Here is a 17,716-nt window from a genome sequence, read left to right on the forward strand (position 1 = left end):
TTAAATCCTTACAGAAAGATTTACTTACTCATTTTGTGATCCGTGCGCAGTGAGGTTCTAAGCATACAAATGTAAGTTAGAACAGATGCATTGAGTCCCCAATGGAGTGCACAGTTTATTAGGTGAGGAGACTGACGGAACCTTCAAGCAAGTATAGTTGCAAATTTCCAACTATTGATACAATATTATGAGGATTTGTCTTCGTTCCTGGAAGTAGGAATGAAGGTGGGAGTGAAGTACTTGAGAATGAAGTATAGAATTAGAGAAGCTTTGATGTGAAAAGAAGTATAGCCCAAGAGAATGAGAAAACAAGTCACAGATTAGAAGAAAAAAGATGAGTATTCAAAATATATGCCCCCCCAATTTTTTTAAATTCAATAATAATAAAACAAATGAACTGATTAAAAATGAACAAAAGATATAAGCAAAAGGGGGAAGGACTGGTTGCTAATGATGTGTCCTCGCAGGTGTATGGACCATAACAGGTGTACTACTCTGGTGTGGGAGGAGGATGGCGGGGGAAGCTATGCCTATGTCAGGGCAGGGCATGTAGTGTGAACTCTCATGTGCTTTCTTCCCAACTTTGCAGTGGTATGTGATACTAAAACGAATAAAGTATATTTAAAAAAATAAGTAGAAAGAATAACAGCTAGTTTTTTTTCTTTATATTTTTTTTATATTTTTTAAGAGGAGAGTCTTGGGCCATTTATTTATCCTTTTGACAACAGCGTGGTTATTGTTGAGGTGAGGGAGTTATACAGGGACTAAATGGTAATGGAAAAAAATACAATAAAGGTTGGTCACTTTAAGTGCATGGAAACAAATAACTAAAAGGAGAGAATGTACGAAACAGATACACAGAGAGTTGTTATCCTGGATAATTGCACTATTTATTACTAAAAGGGTACAATATTACATGGACGGAGAGTCAGACACGGAAGTAACCTAAGGAGTCTAGTAGGGGCAGCTGCGCAGTGTTCATACCCACTTGAGATCGGTGTTCATAGTCTTGTGATAGAACTAGTCTGTGCTGTCAGGAGGGTTTGTCCAAAAGTGCTCAGGTTCTCATCCACAGACATAGAAAAAGGGAAGGTCTGGGTTTGTGCAGAATTGGGGTTTTGCTAGATGAGTGAGAGGAAAAGACCGGGCCAGGGAGTAGATGGCATTGCCAAGGGCAGATCATAGACTCTCAGATAAGTTAATGTGGTCCATAGAGCCTTCAGGTTTAGTTACTTGAGTTTACACATTCATTCACTAACTCACTCTTTTTGTTATCTACTTACTCCACGCTAAGCACTCTTCTAGGCATTGGGGATAGACTAGTAAACAAAAGGGACATACTCTGTTTTTGTGGAAATTACTTTCTAAGCACATGGACAAAGACATATACAAACATCAGATTGTATGAGTTTTATTTTTTAAAAAACTGTAGTAAAGGTGTAGAGTGTTGGATACTTTGTTAGACCTCGAGGTGAACATGCATTGCATCCTGTGCATTGATGCCCTCTGGGTCTGCGTAACGCTGAGGCTCTGCTGGTACCGGAGTGGCTGTTTTAAAGAGGCAAAGACAGTGGAACACAGAAGTGTGAGGAAATAAGGGAGGGACATAGGAGAAGACCTGGGAGAAAAGCAGTCCCAACAGAAGGAATAATGACTGTGAAATTCCTGTGCTGAAATTGCACTTGGTATTTTCAACAAACTCCAAGAAGCACAGAGAGGGGTGGGCGGGGGAAGTGGTATATCTTGTAGACACTTTTTGAGACCACTGGAAGGACCTTGGCTTCTGTTCTGAGTGGGAACGTGTTTTGACTTCCCTACTAACAAAACCTCACTGGCCGTTATTGTGAGGATGGGCTGGTGGAACAGGAAGTAATGGTTGAGCAGCCAGCAGCTCTGATAGACTAATTAGGTAGGCAGTGAGGCAGATACGAAGTGATAAGACTTGTTTCAAGATGGTAAAAGTAAAGCTAAGAACACATTAGATTCTTGAAACATTTTCAAATGTAGAGCCAACAGGATTTGCCCGTGGACCATGGCTGTTGTTCCAAAATGTGTGTGCTGCCGTGCCAGAGAGCACTGACCCCCACCCCACTCCAGTGCAGAACATCTACTCTTTAAAAAAAAGTTTGGGCAAGAAAGGGGTAGGAAAAACACTCCACCTGTCTTTATGTAGGTGGAGTTTGGAGTCCAAAATCTAATGTGTAGCCAGGTGGCTCCTGGCTACATCAGCTGCTCAAATCTGGTTTTACAGTTTTGTCCTGAAGAGTAAAAAAGAAGTATGGATAATGCCTGACACTGCCTAGCGCATAACAGGTGCTGGGGACATGATCGCCACTGGACTTCTTTGCTGTGACCCCGTCCCCGATTGGTTCCATTGCTGGTTGTGAAGCCGCTGGCCCATGAATTGAAATTGACCGAGCATTTTCACTTTTTCCAGAGGTTCTATCTGTTCCATATTACTGTTTTTACTTATTCAAGGTGGTTGAAGAAGTAGGGTGTGAAGCATGGACACTGGGACCTGCTGTGCTCTGTATCCCAGGAGGGACGGCAGATACAGCAAGCAGACGGAATGACACTGCACGTAAGGAAAGTAGAGGTGAGAAATGGAAAGAAGTGTCAGTTTTGCTTGTTTCTGAGTCTCTCATACAGTCGCCCTGCACAAAAGTTTGCTTGTTTGTTTCTGAAAGACTCCTATATCTATACAGTAATTTTTTTTGCCCTAAAGATGACTGACTATAGTAATACTTATAGTATTGCAATAAAAATAACAATTATTATTATTTGCCTCCTAAGAAGTCCTAAAGGATAGCCCTACCTCTGTGAGGAAATTGCATTTTGTATTGTACCTAATGAGGATACACTGACGTGTTATATTCAGAGGGTTGCCATTAATAGATTTGAATTTTAGGGCAATTATTCTTGTAACTGTGTGAATGAGGAACTTGAGGGGAACCATGCTGGAGCAGAGAGGCCTTTTCCAGACCACTGAAGTACCACACTCAGAGAGAAGGGGGGTGAACAACGCTGAGTGGTGGGATGGAAAAAAGAGGATGGATTCCAGATATGCCTGGATGATAAAGACACAGGATTTTATTGTCATCTGCTGAGTATCAAGGAGAAATTGAGATGGAATGAGGTCAGATGTTTAAGACAAAGTTTATAGCCAAGATGCCAATGTAGATGGACTATTTTTTTAAAAAAGAAAATTCGGAATTACAGTGAAAATAATTCAGTTTGGAATATATTGAGCCTGAGGGGTTGACATTTCTGTGGTCATTTCTGGTAGATGGATTAAAATAACCTGAAGTATGGGGGTGGAGTGGGGAGAGGAATGTACTGGAGGTGAAGATCTGGGAGTCATCAGCATACGGCATGACTACATTCATGGCAGGCAGGAGCATTCGCTTGGAGAGGGTGGGACAGTCGGCTGGAGCACTGCGAAATCTAAGGGCCAGACAGCGGAAAAGGGTGTTACAAGAATCAAAAGGGTAACATCAGCAAATTAGAGAAAGAATCTAAAGACAATGCTATTAAAATGAAGGGTGTGTTAAGGAGAAGTCGTCAGCTTAAAAATTCGAAGAAAGATAAACTAAGAAGACAAAGATAATGCTGGGGTTCACAGTCAGAATATCGTTGAGTGCCTGGAATTAGATGGTTTGGTACATTTAACTGGATGAAGAACTAAAACGCAAGCTTGCAGACTAAACCACTCGGAGAGATGTACCCCTGAGATACCAGTCCTCTCCACAGATCATGAGTAGGAGCTTCCAGAGCGATGAGGATACTTATGCAAGTTGAGGCACAAAGCCCCAAACAAAAGAAACTGGGATGCAAAGTCCTTTCTGCCTTGTCCTCATGTTTAGACTTTAGCTTGTGTTTAGAGAGAACAGGAGAAAAAGAAAGTGAGAGAGGTGTTGTCTGGGGACTTGCTTTCAGTGCTAAGGTGCTTCCAAAAGCAGTTTGTTATTTGGGTCACTGCAGTCCCGGGTCTGGAACTCAGCTGTACTGGTCAGGAAATCCGATGTTGTCCTGGAGCTAGAGCTGACTCAGAGGAAGTGGCTACCTTAACTGAACTCCCAAATGGATTGTAAACAAATGAGGAAGCTAACTGAATTCCCATGGCTTCGAATTGACCCATTTTTTTGTGTGTCCACCAAATTATGTAACTCTCTAGGGTAATCAAAAGCCATATTAGACCAGGAGGCTTCTGGTGAGTGTGATATCAGGGCACGGGCAGTAGGAAGGAAGGTGTTGGGCATGACTCACCAATTCAAAGGCAGCTGAGATGTTGTCGTCCCATATCAGAGCTTCTTTCTGGGATGCACGCTGTTGACTGTCTCGTCCAGTGAACCTCACCTGGACAGGCTTCCATGGTCACTGACTACTTCTTTTTGAACATCTTTCTTTGAGTACCATTCAGACTGCTTTCTTTATTTGTGTCAAAAGCATATCAACTTATGAAATCAAATGCACTGTGTCAGTAAGTTTGGGAGTCAGGCCAGCATTTACTTTCGACTTGGGTGACTTTGAACAAGTTAAACAACTTGATAACTTTCTTAGCTGTACTTTATTATATGGGAAAAGCCATACCCAGTCTTCAGTTATTTTGTGAGGACACAGAAGATAACCTGTCTACTCCTGTACATGCTACATACATACGTAGCAAACACCCAGTAAAAACATGGGGGTGTTTTCTCTGTTGATGCTATTTTTTTCTCCCCTCCTCTTCTCCCCTCCCCTCCCCATCTCTTCCATTCCTCTCCTTCCTTGCTGCCTCTCCTATTCTGCTACTTGGTCCCTAGATTCAGCTGCACGTTATTATCCTACGGCCCTTAAACCCAGTGAACATGCAAGTTCTCGGTGATCATGTGCTGATACTAGCAGGTGGCAGTTAAGAAGCAACCCTAAGACTTCCATGCATCTGAGTGGTTTTTTACTCAGTTTTTTAACAGATCAACTATTTTTAAATTAATTGAGATGAAATGTGAAATAACCTCATATGAATTGCTGGCTGAGCATTCCTTCATTAATTTTTTAAAACTTTAGGAGTCATAAAATGTGTAAGAATTCTGAGAAACTCTAGAAGAACTTTTAACAAAGAGAGCTAAAACAGACCATATCTCTTGAAAGAAACTATAATCGCAGAAAAGATCAGATAGTCATAAACAAAAGAATAATCAGAAAGAAAAGAGTTGAAGAAAAATGAAATAATGCAAGATTAATAAAGGAGAGATGCTAGATATGAATAGTCAGTAAGTTATAATCAATATGGAAAAACCAAATGTGAGAAAAGTATACTACAACTGTGATACAGGTGTAATAGTAACAGCACAAGTTAATAAAAGCAAATAAACATGCTAAGTGTTGCTGAGAAGGAATATTTTCACTCAAAGCCTTCCTGTCTGCTATGTGTTCTATTCTGAGATACAAGGTTTGCTGCGAAACAAATCTACAGACAGAGTAATTCAGCAGAAGTCACTGAGATTACTTATCTCCAGTGTCTAATCACAGATAACTCTGTGTGGCTCTCACAGGAATTTAATCATGCCTGCAGTAAATTCAGTGTTTGAGAAGAACAGGATTAATTATCTCTATAATTTAAATATACGAATAAATTCAGGTTGTTAATAGGTAACTTTATTAAGTGATGGTAGATGATATGTGTTTTAACCTGGATAGAGCTAGTTGCTTTTATTATGAATGCCTTTTAATAATATTAGTGTCATTGCTATCATTGATGAGGAACTACCCAGATCCAATTATCAGACATGATTATGACTGTGCCCATTTTATTCATGTATTATATTTTCGTTGAATAAACAGCTTTTTTAGTTGCAGTGTCAGATATATTGGTGAATTTTACCTTCCTGAGATTTGTCCCTGGGCATTTTAATTGACCCAGGCATCCTCGCATTAAGTCGTAAATTTCATGCCCCTTCCTAAAGGCAGGCCATTTATTTTTTTCCTGCAGAAAGCTTTGCTGTTTCCATTTGCTCACCCCCACCCCCACCCCCCGACCCCGTGGCAGAGGGCTCCAGTGCAGTCAAAGGCTGCCTGCCTAGGGGTTGCAGGGAGAGGCCCAAGCAGAAGCCAGGGGAGGCAGAGGGGCCCTACAAGGGCCTCTGGGGCTTTTAGTGGTGCTTGAGGGTGAGATTTTCCAAGAGACACTCACCCAGCCCAGCCTGAGGCCGGCCAGCCTGTGCAGGTTAGTCAGCTGGTCCACGTTCTTGATGAGTTTCACCTCCTCATCCAGGAAGTGGTTCTCCAGGAAGTCGCAGAGATGAGGGTGTGTGTGGGTAGAACCCAGGGCTTGCAGGCCGCAGAGGGCCTGGCTCAGGTTCCTCTCCAAGGCTGTGGCTGGCGGCTTCCATGGCCTCCTGAATTTTATCCTGCTTGACCTGTGAAGGAAGGCTTCAGCACGTCCTAGAAGAGAACGCATTCACTGCACTGGATTTGCATCTTTAAGAGATGCTCAGCTTGCTTCCTCTGGACCAACTTGTGGAAGAAGTGACCCACGCCCTCCAGGCCACATCCTCATGGTGGAACCAGAAGCCCAGGGAGAGGTAGGTAGAGGAGACCCACAGACATAGGTTAAACCAGTGGTTGATGGTGGCCTTTACCTCTGTGGAATGATTCTGATGAATGTGGGAGCTCATGGTTGTTTGGCAATAGGAGTCAAGGTCAAAAACCAGTGTTGGCTGGTCTCAGAGGCTGAAAATGTCTGAGATGATTCTGATGGTGGTGACTAGAAAGAGGTTGGGGGATGGTCAGAGGCTGGAAGAAGGGGTGCCCCTGGGTCTGTTCTGCCCAAACCCTGTGGAGGCAGGAGACAAATCTGGGGGGCCCCTGAAGGCACTGCCTTAAGGGTAAGTCATTTTTAATAAATTACTAATTTAATTCATATTTTTCCTGGGTTTGCTTTGCTTTGCCTTCCGTGGTTGAAATTGTTTTCTCTATGTGCTTAAAACAGTCCATATTCCATAACGTGTTTAAAAAATGGTCACAATGGAATAAAATTCAAAAAACAGTGATATAACTAAAACTTTTTCTGGCAAATATGAATGATCCAAACAACTTAAAACTATAAGACAGTGTTGGCAGATGAGCAGTGTCAGGGGTTTTTGCAAACTGATAAAACCTGGCTATTCATTTTGCTTTGAGCAAAAGGAGAAATGGAGTTAGTTTAGTTACATCGTCCTTCAGTAGGGAAGAGTGCATCTGTATCCCCTTCTGAAGGAGATCTTTTTCTGAGGAGGACTATTGAAGGCTATCCTCATTTCACATTTTTTTGGTGCGAGCTTTGGGGCCAGCTTCACCTTGAGGAGTCAAGTCACAGGATATGGTATCAAGCATTGCATTTCAAAGCAGTACAGGCTGTCTCCACTAGGTTTTCTGAATTTTACTCCTGATTCTCTTCCTTGCAAAAGTTTTTGCTTTAAAAGTTCAGGCATTTTTAAGTTTTAGCTGTGTGAAAAGCACATTTTGAATTTCTTTAATGTAGCCTGCAAGCGCGTTCTGTATTTATTTCACCCTTGCATAACTCAAAAGTAGTGGAACAGACTGTGCTCAGATTGGGCAAAAGCAATTACTAAACCCTTAGACAAGGCTAGTCATGGTCCCAGAAGATAATCTGGGGGGAAGGCCACGATGGCACCTACATGCAGGATGATCAGAGGTTTCCGGTGACACCTTAGCAGCACGGTGTTTCCAGCACAGGTCTCGTAAGGGTCTGCAGTGTCACTGTAGGAATCAAGAAGCCCTTTTGACCCTCTGCATTAACACTGGGTTTGCATGTGCTCCTGACCGTATGCTCGTTACAAACCAACACAGCCATGAAAATACTCAATAGTAAATATTGCTTAGCGCTTGAACATGGTCAAGGGCTTCCATTATTTTGTTTGCCAACAGATCCTCACAAGCTGATGTGCCATGAATAAGTTTCCCTTCTTTTATGCATAAGAAAACCGAGACTCATGAAGTTAATAAACAGTTCCAAGGCCACTTCAACTCTTAAGAGGTAAAAATCAGGATTCAAATTCAACTCTCTATTTGTTCAACAGTGATGTGATGAAAGCTCACCGTGTGCCAGGCACTGAGCCTCGCAAAGGGTGTGCAGGAGTGGACACAACAAGCTGAGTTCTTCTCTTCGTGACATGCACAGTCCACGAAAGGAGATGCTCTACACGAATCTAGAAGCATGCCTCTACAATAGATGGCAATTGTTCAGTGACATTGTAGCCAAATGGTTCAGCCTAGGATGGGTTTGGGGTTACACATTCTTACCATAACTCTTAAAGGGGACAGGACCAAGAGCACTTCGGGAGTGCTCCAAGACTTGGTGTTGCCTGTGTGTGTGTGTGTGTGTGTGTGTGTGTGTGTGTTTGTGAACATTGCCTTCCTCCCCAAACTCCCTTCCTTCCGCTCTGCCTTCACCGCAAACTGCTCCTGTCTACAGTCTACCTATTTTTAAGGCTCAACTAAAACACCATGTGCTCTGCACAGTTAACCTAGGTCTCTTTAGCAGGAAGCAATCCTTTCCTCTGAATTCACAGAGCATTGCATCTGATCTGATTCTCTGTAAGGGCCTTTTCTGTTTTGTGTTTAAGAGGGAAAATAGTTCACTCATTTCCCTGTGTGATATACTGTGGCAACACCCATATTTGACACATTGTTGGCCTTCAGAATACAAATGTTGAATCAATGCAAAACACTAATGAATATCGTAATGCAAGTCCAAGCCCTAAGGTATGTGGTACAGGTAGTTGAGATCAATATACCAGTATCAAATTCTGATGCTCAAGATTTTCTCATTTCCTGAAAATTCTTTAAGTGTCATCAGTGTCACCAGAGGAATATATGCTCACTGCATCATAATCCGGCAGATAATGAGGCCAGTTGGCCATTTCGTATTCTCTCTAACTCTGTCCCATCAAACAATGTAACCAAGACTCAGTAAAGCAGGGTCTTAACATGAGTGGGGTTCCAGGAGCAAATAAACCATAGATCGAATACAAAGGCTAACTGAGGAAAAAAACAGCTTAATTCTTGGCAAAAGAATTGACTTTTACCAATGGCTTACTTAATGTCAACACTAGCTGTTTTGGTAAAACTGGTTCCACAAGCCCTTACTGATAACTTGGCTGGATTCTGTGACAGAACACCCTATAGCCAACCTAACAGAGGATACCCAACAACCAACCAAAGAGAGGACATACAACAACCAACCAACCAGAGGACACCCAACAACCAACCAAATAGGGGCATCATCGCCAGCAAGTGGAACAGCTGGACATGCACATGGAAACCATTTAATGCTTTATAGGACACCATTAACTTTCAAAGCAACTAAACTCTAACCTAATACTTAATGCCATTTTGTTAACATAATTTTTTCATGATCATGTTCATTTTCATATTTTGCCCACTCATTTGCTTATTTGTTCATGACTCTCATTCATTTGAGCACTTTAGCAGTGGATTGCATGAACCTGCGTAGCATAGGTGCCTTGTCCTTTGAACATGGTGCATTGTCCTTTTTGTAATGTTTTTGCTACCTGTCTCTACAAAATGGACATTTTTGTTCCCTGGATTTTAAGCTGTGGAACCTATTTGAATGTCATTTGATCCAGGTTTCTCCCAGATGGGTAAGTGCCCTTTTCAGGAAGCAGACCCATTCTGATCAATAAGTAGAGGGCAGCCTCTGGTGTCAGAGAACCACTCAATCCCTATGTAACAAACAGCAAATTCTCTTCTGAACAGCTTTCAGTTTATAGACTAGCAGGCTTATTTGGTTGGCTGTGTTTTGTGGATTTGTATTATTTATCTGCTATCTACTTTTTAATTGAGACCTATTTTTAGAGCATTGTTAAGTTCACAACAAAATTCAGGGAAAGGTACAGAGATTTCCTGTGTGCCTGCTGCCCACACACGGGCAGAGTCTTCCCTATAATCAACCGCCCCCTCCAGAGTGGTAGGTACATTCGTTACCATTGATGAGTCTTTGTTTTCACATCATAATCATCCAAAGTGCATAGCTCACCCCAGGGTTCCCTCCGGGTGTTGGGTATTCTATGGGTTTGAACAAATGTGTGATAACATGTATCCACCGTACTGTATCAAACCGAGTAGTTTCGCTGCCCTAAAAATTCTCTGTGCTCCCCCTATTCATCCTTCCCTTCCTCTCCCAATCCTGATAGTTTTACTGTCTCCACAGTTTTGCCTTTTCCAGAATGTCATATCACTGAAATTGCACAGTAGGTGGGCTTTTCACGTTGGCTTCTTTGACTCAGTAAAATGCATGGAAGTTTCTTCCATACCTTTCCTTGACTGATAATTTCTTTCTTTTCGGCAATGAATAAATACTCCATTGTCTGGCTGTATCACAGTTTACTTATCCCCTCACCTCCTGAAAGACATCTTGTTGGCTTCCAACTTTCAGCAGTTAGGAACAGAACTGCACCCATGGCCATGTTTTTGTGTGAGCATAGTTTTCATCTCCTTTCAGTGAGTCCCAAGGAGCACAAGTGCTGGATCGCATGGTAAGCATATGTTTGGTGTGCGAGGAGCCTCCGGACTCTCCTACAAAGAGGAGAGTTCTGATTCCCACCAGCACTGACTGAGAGATCGTATTGCTGCACATGCTCCGGGCATTTGGTGTCGTCAGTGGTTTGGATTTTGACCAGGCTGGGAGGTATAGGGTGGCACCTCCTTGTTGCTTTAGTTTGCGTTCCCCTGATAAGCTGTGCGGTGAAGCATCTCTTCATATGCTTAACTGGTATCTGTATATTGTCTTTGGTGAGGTGGCCCTTAAGGTCTTTGTCCCAGTTTTGGGTCAGCATGCTTATCTTCTATACTACTGAATGTTAAAGGTGTTTGTATTTGTTGAATAACAATCCTTTATCAGATGTGTTTTTCGTAAATATTTTCTCCAAGTAGATGGCTTGTCATCTCATTTTCTTGACATATCTTTTACAGAGCATACATTTTTAATTTTAATGAAGTCCAGATTATCAATGATTTCTTTCATAAATTGTGGTTTGTTGCTGTACCTAAAAAGCCATCCCCATCCCAAGATCCTAGGTTTTCTCCTGTGCTATCCTCTAGGAGTTTTATGGTTTTGTGGTTTACATTTAGGTCTGTGATCTATTTTGAATTAATTTTTCAGAAAGATGTAAAGTCTGTGTCTAGATTTATCTATCCATCTATCTGGACAGTTGTTCGAACACCATTTGTCGCAAAGACAACCCTCACTCTGTGGGTATTATTGCCTTCGCTTCTTCATCATCAAGCCATTGACCACACTTACGTAACTCTGCTTCGTAGGTTTCTGCTCCATCCCATTGATCTGTGTGTCTGTTCTTTCCCCACGCTACACTGTTTGGATTACCGTAGCTCTACAGCATGTACTGTGGACTCTCCGACTTTGCTCTTCTCTTTCAATATTGTGATGGTTAGTCAAGGTCTTTGCTTCTCCATATAATCTTTAGCATCTTTATATCCACAAAGTAACTTTTTGTAATTTTTATTGGGGTTGCATTAAACCTATAAATCAGTTTGGGAGGAACTGACATCCTGGCAATATTAAGTTATCTTGTTAATGAACCTGAAATATCTTTCTACTTATTTCGTTGTTAGATTTCTTTTATCAGTGTTTTGAGTGTTTCTCATATAGAGTTCATAGATATTTTGTTAGTTACACCTAAGTATTTCATTTGGGGGGACGCTAGTGTAAATAGTATTTTTTTATTTCAAATTCTACTTGTTTATTTTATTATTTTTTTTCCTGAGCAAACTTTTATTTTGCTTATTTGATGCCAAAAGGACTCTTTTGAATATGGGCTTGATAACAAGGTTGGCTGTAATTGTCACTTTGTTTTAGAGAGTTTGTTTATGTAATTGCTGCTGGTAGCGTACCAGTGCAATTTTCTGAGAACTTCTGAAGAAAATCATGTGAAACCATTGAACTCTGATGAGACTGTGGTTTCTAATGGAGTAAAGGTAAAAATAAAAGTAGTTGTCTGATCCTTTATTGCAGGGGTATCAAACTCATTTTCTCTGGGGGCCATACCAGCCCTGCGGTTGCCTTCAAAGGGCCGAATGTAATTTCAACTCCTTAAGTGCTAAGGAGTAGTTACATTTATACAGTCCTAAAATTATTTCCGCAGGCGCTCAATCTACTGAGTCACAACAGCCAGGGCTAACCGTGGGCATTTTAGTTATGAAGCGTCTTGGTGTGGTTCTCCTTGGGTCCAACTTGCTTGGGACTTTCCGTGCTGCCTGGATTTGTATGGCTATTTACTTTGTCAAATTAGGGAAGTTTTCTTTCATTATTTTTTCAACTAAGTTTTGAATTTCCTGCTCTTCCTCTTCTCCTTCTGGTACCCCAAGATTTAGATGTTGGTACATTTAAAGTTGTCCCAAAGGTTCCTAAGTCTATACTCATTTTTTTGAAATCGTTTTTCTTCTTCCTGTTCTTTTTTTTTTTTTTTGGTGGTTTCTTCCTTTTTAAAAAAAAAAACTCATTTTATCGATAATGCTATTACAATTTTCCCATTTTTCTCTCCCCTTTATTCCCCTCTGCCCTGTACTCACCCTCTTATCAGCATTGCCCCCCTTAGTTCACGTCCATGGGTTGGTTGTACATGTAAGTTCCTTGGCTTCTCCATTTCCTATACTATCCTTAACTTCCTCCTGTCTATTTTGTATTTACCATATATGCTTCTTTTTTTAAAAAATATATTTTATTGATTATACCATTACAGTTGTTCTATTCTCCCCCTTCATTCCCCTCCACCCGCACACACCCTCCCCCACCATTCTCCCCCCCTTAGTTTATAACCACATGTCTCAAGTTCTTTAGATTCTATATTTCCCCCACTATTCTTGCCCTCCCCCCTATCTATTTTCTACCTACCGTCTATGCTATTTTCTGTGCCTTCTCCCCCCTTCTCCTCCTCCCACCCCCCTGTTGCTAACCCTCCATGAGTTCTTCATTTCTATGGTTCCACTTCTGATCTAGCTGTCCTCCTGGTTTGCTTTTGTTTTAGATGTGGTTGTTAATAATTGTGTTTGGTGTCCTTTCACTGTTAATATTTTTCATCTTCTTTTTCTTATATAAGTCCCTTTAGCATTTCATATAATAAGGGCTTGGTGATGATGAACTCCTTGAACTTGACCTTATCTGAGAAGCACTTTATCTGTCCTTCCATTCTAAATGAAAGTTTTGCTGGATAAAGCAATCTTGGGTGTAGGTCTTTGGATTTCATGACTTGGAATACTTCTTTCCAGCCCCTTCTTGCCTATAAGGTCTCTTTTGAGAAATGCACTGACAGTCTGATGGGTACTCCTTTGTAGGTGACTGTCCCCTTAGCTCTTGCTGCTTCTAGGATTCTAGAAGTGTGCCACCGCTGTCAGCCCTCCACCACTGGGTTCACCCCCTGGGGTCTGCGTGGTCCGTCTCACTGTGCTCGAATGTGCTACTGCAGTCAGTCTGCCCCGCACCCCAACTGGTTCCAGGCTGCCTGCTTGCCTAGGTCGGGGGATCTGTCCTGCCCGACCCTGCTCCGCTGCTGGCTCCACCCCTCTTACTGTCCCCATTGAATGGTTCGTCGTTGTCGGACTTCCGTATAATTCAATTTTCTGGTCTTTGGGTGTGTCTTTGTTCTCCAAACCTTTGTTGTATTCAAACTTGGCTGTGGGAGAAGGCACAGTATTTCCACCTATGCCTCCATCTGGGCAGAAGTCCTCTACTTGTTTATTGATGGTATATAGGGAAGTGGTTAACTTTTGTATATGAACTTTCTAATACACAGCCTTGCTATAATAACCTATTCATTCTGGCGTGGGAGTGTTGTTAATTCTTTTGGATTTTCTACATAGATAATCCTGTCATCTGTGAACAAAGACAGTTTTATGTTTTTCTTTCCAATCTATATACCTTTATTTCCTTTTTTCTTTTTCCTTTTCTAGTGCAGTGTTGAAAAGGCACAGGAAAGATGACATCCTTGCCTTGTATCTTATTTTACTGGGGATGTTTTGAGTTTCCCACCATTAAATATGACACCAGCTGTAGGTTTCTTTGTAGATAATTTTTACTAAGTTGAGAAAGTTTTCTTCAATTCTTAGTTTATTGAGTTTTATCATGAATGTTTTGGGTTTTGACAAATGCTTTCTCTGCATCTATTTGTATAATCATATGATTTATTTTCTTTGACATTTTGATTTGATGGACTACATTTTACTGATTTTCAAATGCTGAGCTGTCCTTTCATACCAGGAATAAAATTCTACTTGCCCATAGTGTATAATTATTTTCATGTACTTTTGATTTAGTTTATTAACATTTTGTTGGGGACATGTGCATTCATTTTTATGAGATATTGGACTATCATTATCTTTTCTTATGGTGTCATTTTCTGGTTTCAATATTAGAGTCAATCAAGTCTCATCAGATGAGTCCAGAGGTATTTCCTCTGCGACCATCCTGTGAGAGACGTTATAGAGAAATGGCATCATTGCTTCCTGAAATATTTGGTGGAATCTGTTACGTCTTTTTATATTGAGCTTCAGTTGACCTGATTCCAGGACTGGCCTTGTACTGACCTAGATGCAGTTTATCTGTGGTCAGCTCTGCCAAACTAAATTAGTTTAGTCTGTGGGTTTGAAAGAGAAAATACCTGCCTTTTTAAAGAATAGATCCCACTGCTTTAGTCTTGTCAGCTTAACTTCTCACTCTGGGTTTAAATCCTTGCTCACCTTTACGATGTAAGTCCCTGAATAATTTTCTTAAATTCTCTAAGCCTTGCCCTGACCGGTGTGGCTCAGGTGGTGGGGCAGCATCCTGCAAAGCAAAAGGTTGCTGGTGTGATTCCTGATCCAGGCACATGCCTGGATTTCTGGTTTGTTCCCCAGTTAGGGCACGTTCAAAAGGTGACCAAATGATGCCTCACACTCACATCGATGCTTCTCTCTGTCTCTTTCTCCCTCCCTTCTCCTCTTTCTACAACTAAATAAGTAAAGTCTTTAAATTCTCTAAGCCTTACCGTCCTTGTCCATAAAATGCGGTTTGTGATACCATACTTGTCTTTCCCACATGGTTATGGTGGCAACCAAATACGCTGATGCTTATAGGAGTATGTTATAAGCAGCCCATATGTGTATATACCAGGGGGGACTTTGGAATCATCGCTAGGCTGCTTTTAGTTTTTTTTTTGGCTTACTGATCTGTATATAAAAATTGCATTTAAGAGGTATCTATCCCATGCTTCCCCACTCCCAGATTTGTCAGAAGTGTGACAAATAGGTAATAGAAACTATCTAATAGAAACCTGAGAGATCCCTCTTCTTTGCTCAGTTGGCCATCACGTGGGACACACCATAAAAGATTCATGTTCTTGCTAGAAAACACCCCCCTCAGTCCTTAAGCCTCCTCTTTTCCATTTGAAATTCAGTGAGTCTTGGGGATAACACAGATCCTGCCCCTGATTGGGCATCAAAGTGAACATATCTGTCATGCAATTGAAAAGGTCACGGCATTGGGAGACCCAAGTCTTTGGCCTGTAACCTTCCCTCACCTGTGCAGTGGCTAAATGAGGAGAAGTGTGTAGAGGATTTGCTGGTGTAGGGCTTTTCATTTCATTAAATCTGCATTTATATCTGCCCAGGGGAACTTACTGATAAAGGGAGGGTGCCGAAAAAGCTGTGTCGGTGTTTAAGTCCCGTAGTAACTTTTTCTTGATAGAATTAAAGTCTGTCTATTGATTTTATTCTCAAGGAAGGTTATTGTTTCTGAGCCAACATTGTCATAGTTACTTTGCGTATATAGAACAGCTTTATCAGCCCTGTGACCTTGGGCACATCACTTAACCCCACTGACTCTTGGTTTAAAGCAGAGCTATTAATGTCTACTAAACAGAGATGGTGTCAGGATTACACGGGATAATGAATGCCGTGAGTCCTCATTAATTAGAAAGGCAGCCCACCTGACCTGCATCATCTCAGACTATCCTTACAATGGCCGTGGGGTGGAGGATAGGCCTGTGTGTGTGTGTGTCCACCCAGATGAGGATTCAGGTTCAGGAAAATTAAGTGAACTTGTTTATTGCTGCAGAATTGGGAAGGTTGCAAACCAGAGATTTTCTTATGGCTACTCTGACACTCCTAACACGTCACGCTTCCTGGCCTCATTTAGGAACCTCACATTGACTCATTATGTTGCAAGAGATCAGACACTTAAAGCAGCAAACAGAAGACTCCCTTAGAAATCTATCAAAATGGACCTAAATTGGCCTAGACTCTGGAGTTCTAACTTTGGGTGGAATTGGGGGTGTCCAGGGAAGGCTCACACTGTCTTGTGAGAGTTGACTGTTAAACCATTAGGAATTTTATGAGCCCATTGTTAAACATAGTCGTTGTTAAAAACTAAATTATATAAATATAGCTAATGAAATTATAGTACAAACCAAGGTGACTAATACTCAAAACTGGTCATTTCCTAAATGTTCTTATTACCTTTTACCTTCATCCATCATCATATTCGATCGGTACGGTAGAGGTACTATATACCGGTCTCTCGCTGCCTATGTAGCAGAAGTGATCACACATGTCCCTTTCAATATTAGGTTCTCGAAGGAACATCTTGGGTTTCTTTCTTCCTGTCTCATGGCTGTCTCACTCTCGGGGAGCCAGCTGTCATGTCTTCAGGATGCACAGGCACCCTATGGACATGCCTGTGTGGCAGGGAAATGAGGTTTCCATCCTGCAGCCAGATTGCAGCTGAGGCCTGCCAATAACCACATGGGTTTGGAAGTCTTCTAATGACTTCAGTCTCAGCTGACAGCTTCTCTACAGCCTCATGAAAGACCTTGAGCCAGAAGCAACCAGTTCAGCCACACCCAGGAATCAATGACTATTACAGTAGCATAGCGTCTTAATATTCTTGAACCTGATGTCCAGTATTTGAGGGGTTCCTGTAGAGATCAGGAAACCTCTATTTTCCCCTAAGCATCAAAAAATGGGGAATGCACCAAAAAATTATACCTATTATTAGTATAAATATTTGTCCTTTTATATGTTCTTAGTAGGTCCAGACAAAGACAATTCACTGTGCTATCTGAACCTAGTTCATTTGGGAGAAAGGCTTATTATTTCAAGGGTGCATTTAAACTTGAAATAATATAGCCTGCTGACAGTTTTTACTTTTTTCTCTTTAAATATGTAAACAGTCAACAGTCAAAATGAAATCAGGATTATCCAAGAAAGTCTGTAAATCTCCATGCAGAGTATGAAAAGATCCTTCTTGGCAGAAGGACAAATTGCTGGGTTGTCCTCACTGAGTCACGGAAGAAAGGTGGCCACGGAGAGTGCCCTCACAGCAGCACGTGGGGGTGCGTTTTTGGCTTTTACGGGAGACAACTACTCAGGAAGCTTCTGGTGTTTCGCCAATGGAAGGAAGTTTAATGGAGACCCTGGGACTAACCTAGAACTTCCACACATTTGCTATTTCTGCTATTGCTCTTAGACAGAAGAGTATTTCTTGCCCACTGGAAAAATTAAGGAAAGACTAACATAAGCCACAGGCCCCCAGTGATGCCGTGCCATGGAGTCAGTGGCTTTAGTGTCTGCCCGGATCTTCTAGAAGCTACCACGGAAGATGGTTTGTGAACCCAGAATCGTGAAACAATTGTTCTCGTAGAAATTTATTCTACCAGTCTTTGTG

At 41.6% G+C, this 17,716-nt stretch overlaps 1 pseudogene; it reads right to left on the bottom strand.

Moving 5' to 3' along the window:
- Positions 1–6,131: 6,131 nt before the first annotated feature.
- LOC119004057 (ferritin light chain-like) lies at positions 6,132–6,656 on the bottom strand (annotated as a pseudogene).
- Between the last annotated feature and the right edge of the window lie 11,060 nt (positions 6,657–17,716).

This window comes from Sturnira hondurensis, unplaced genomic scaffold, assembly GCF_014824575.4.
Source record: "Sturnira hondurensis isolate 20B ecotype Veracruz unplaced genomic scaffold, ASM1482457v3 Scaffold0019006, whole genome shotgun sequence".
Classification (NCBI taxonomy): Eukaryota; Metazoa; Chordata; class Mammalia; order Chiroptera; family Phyllostomidae; genus Sturnira; species Sturnira hondurensis.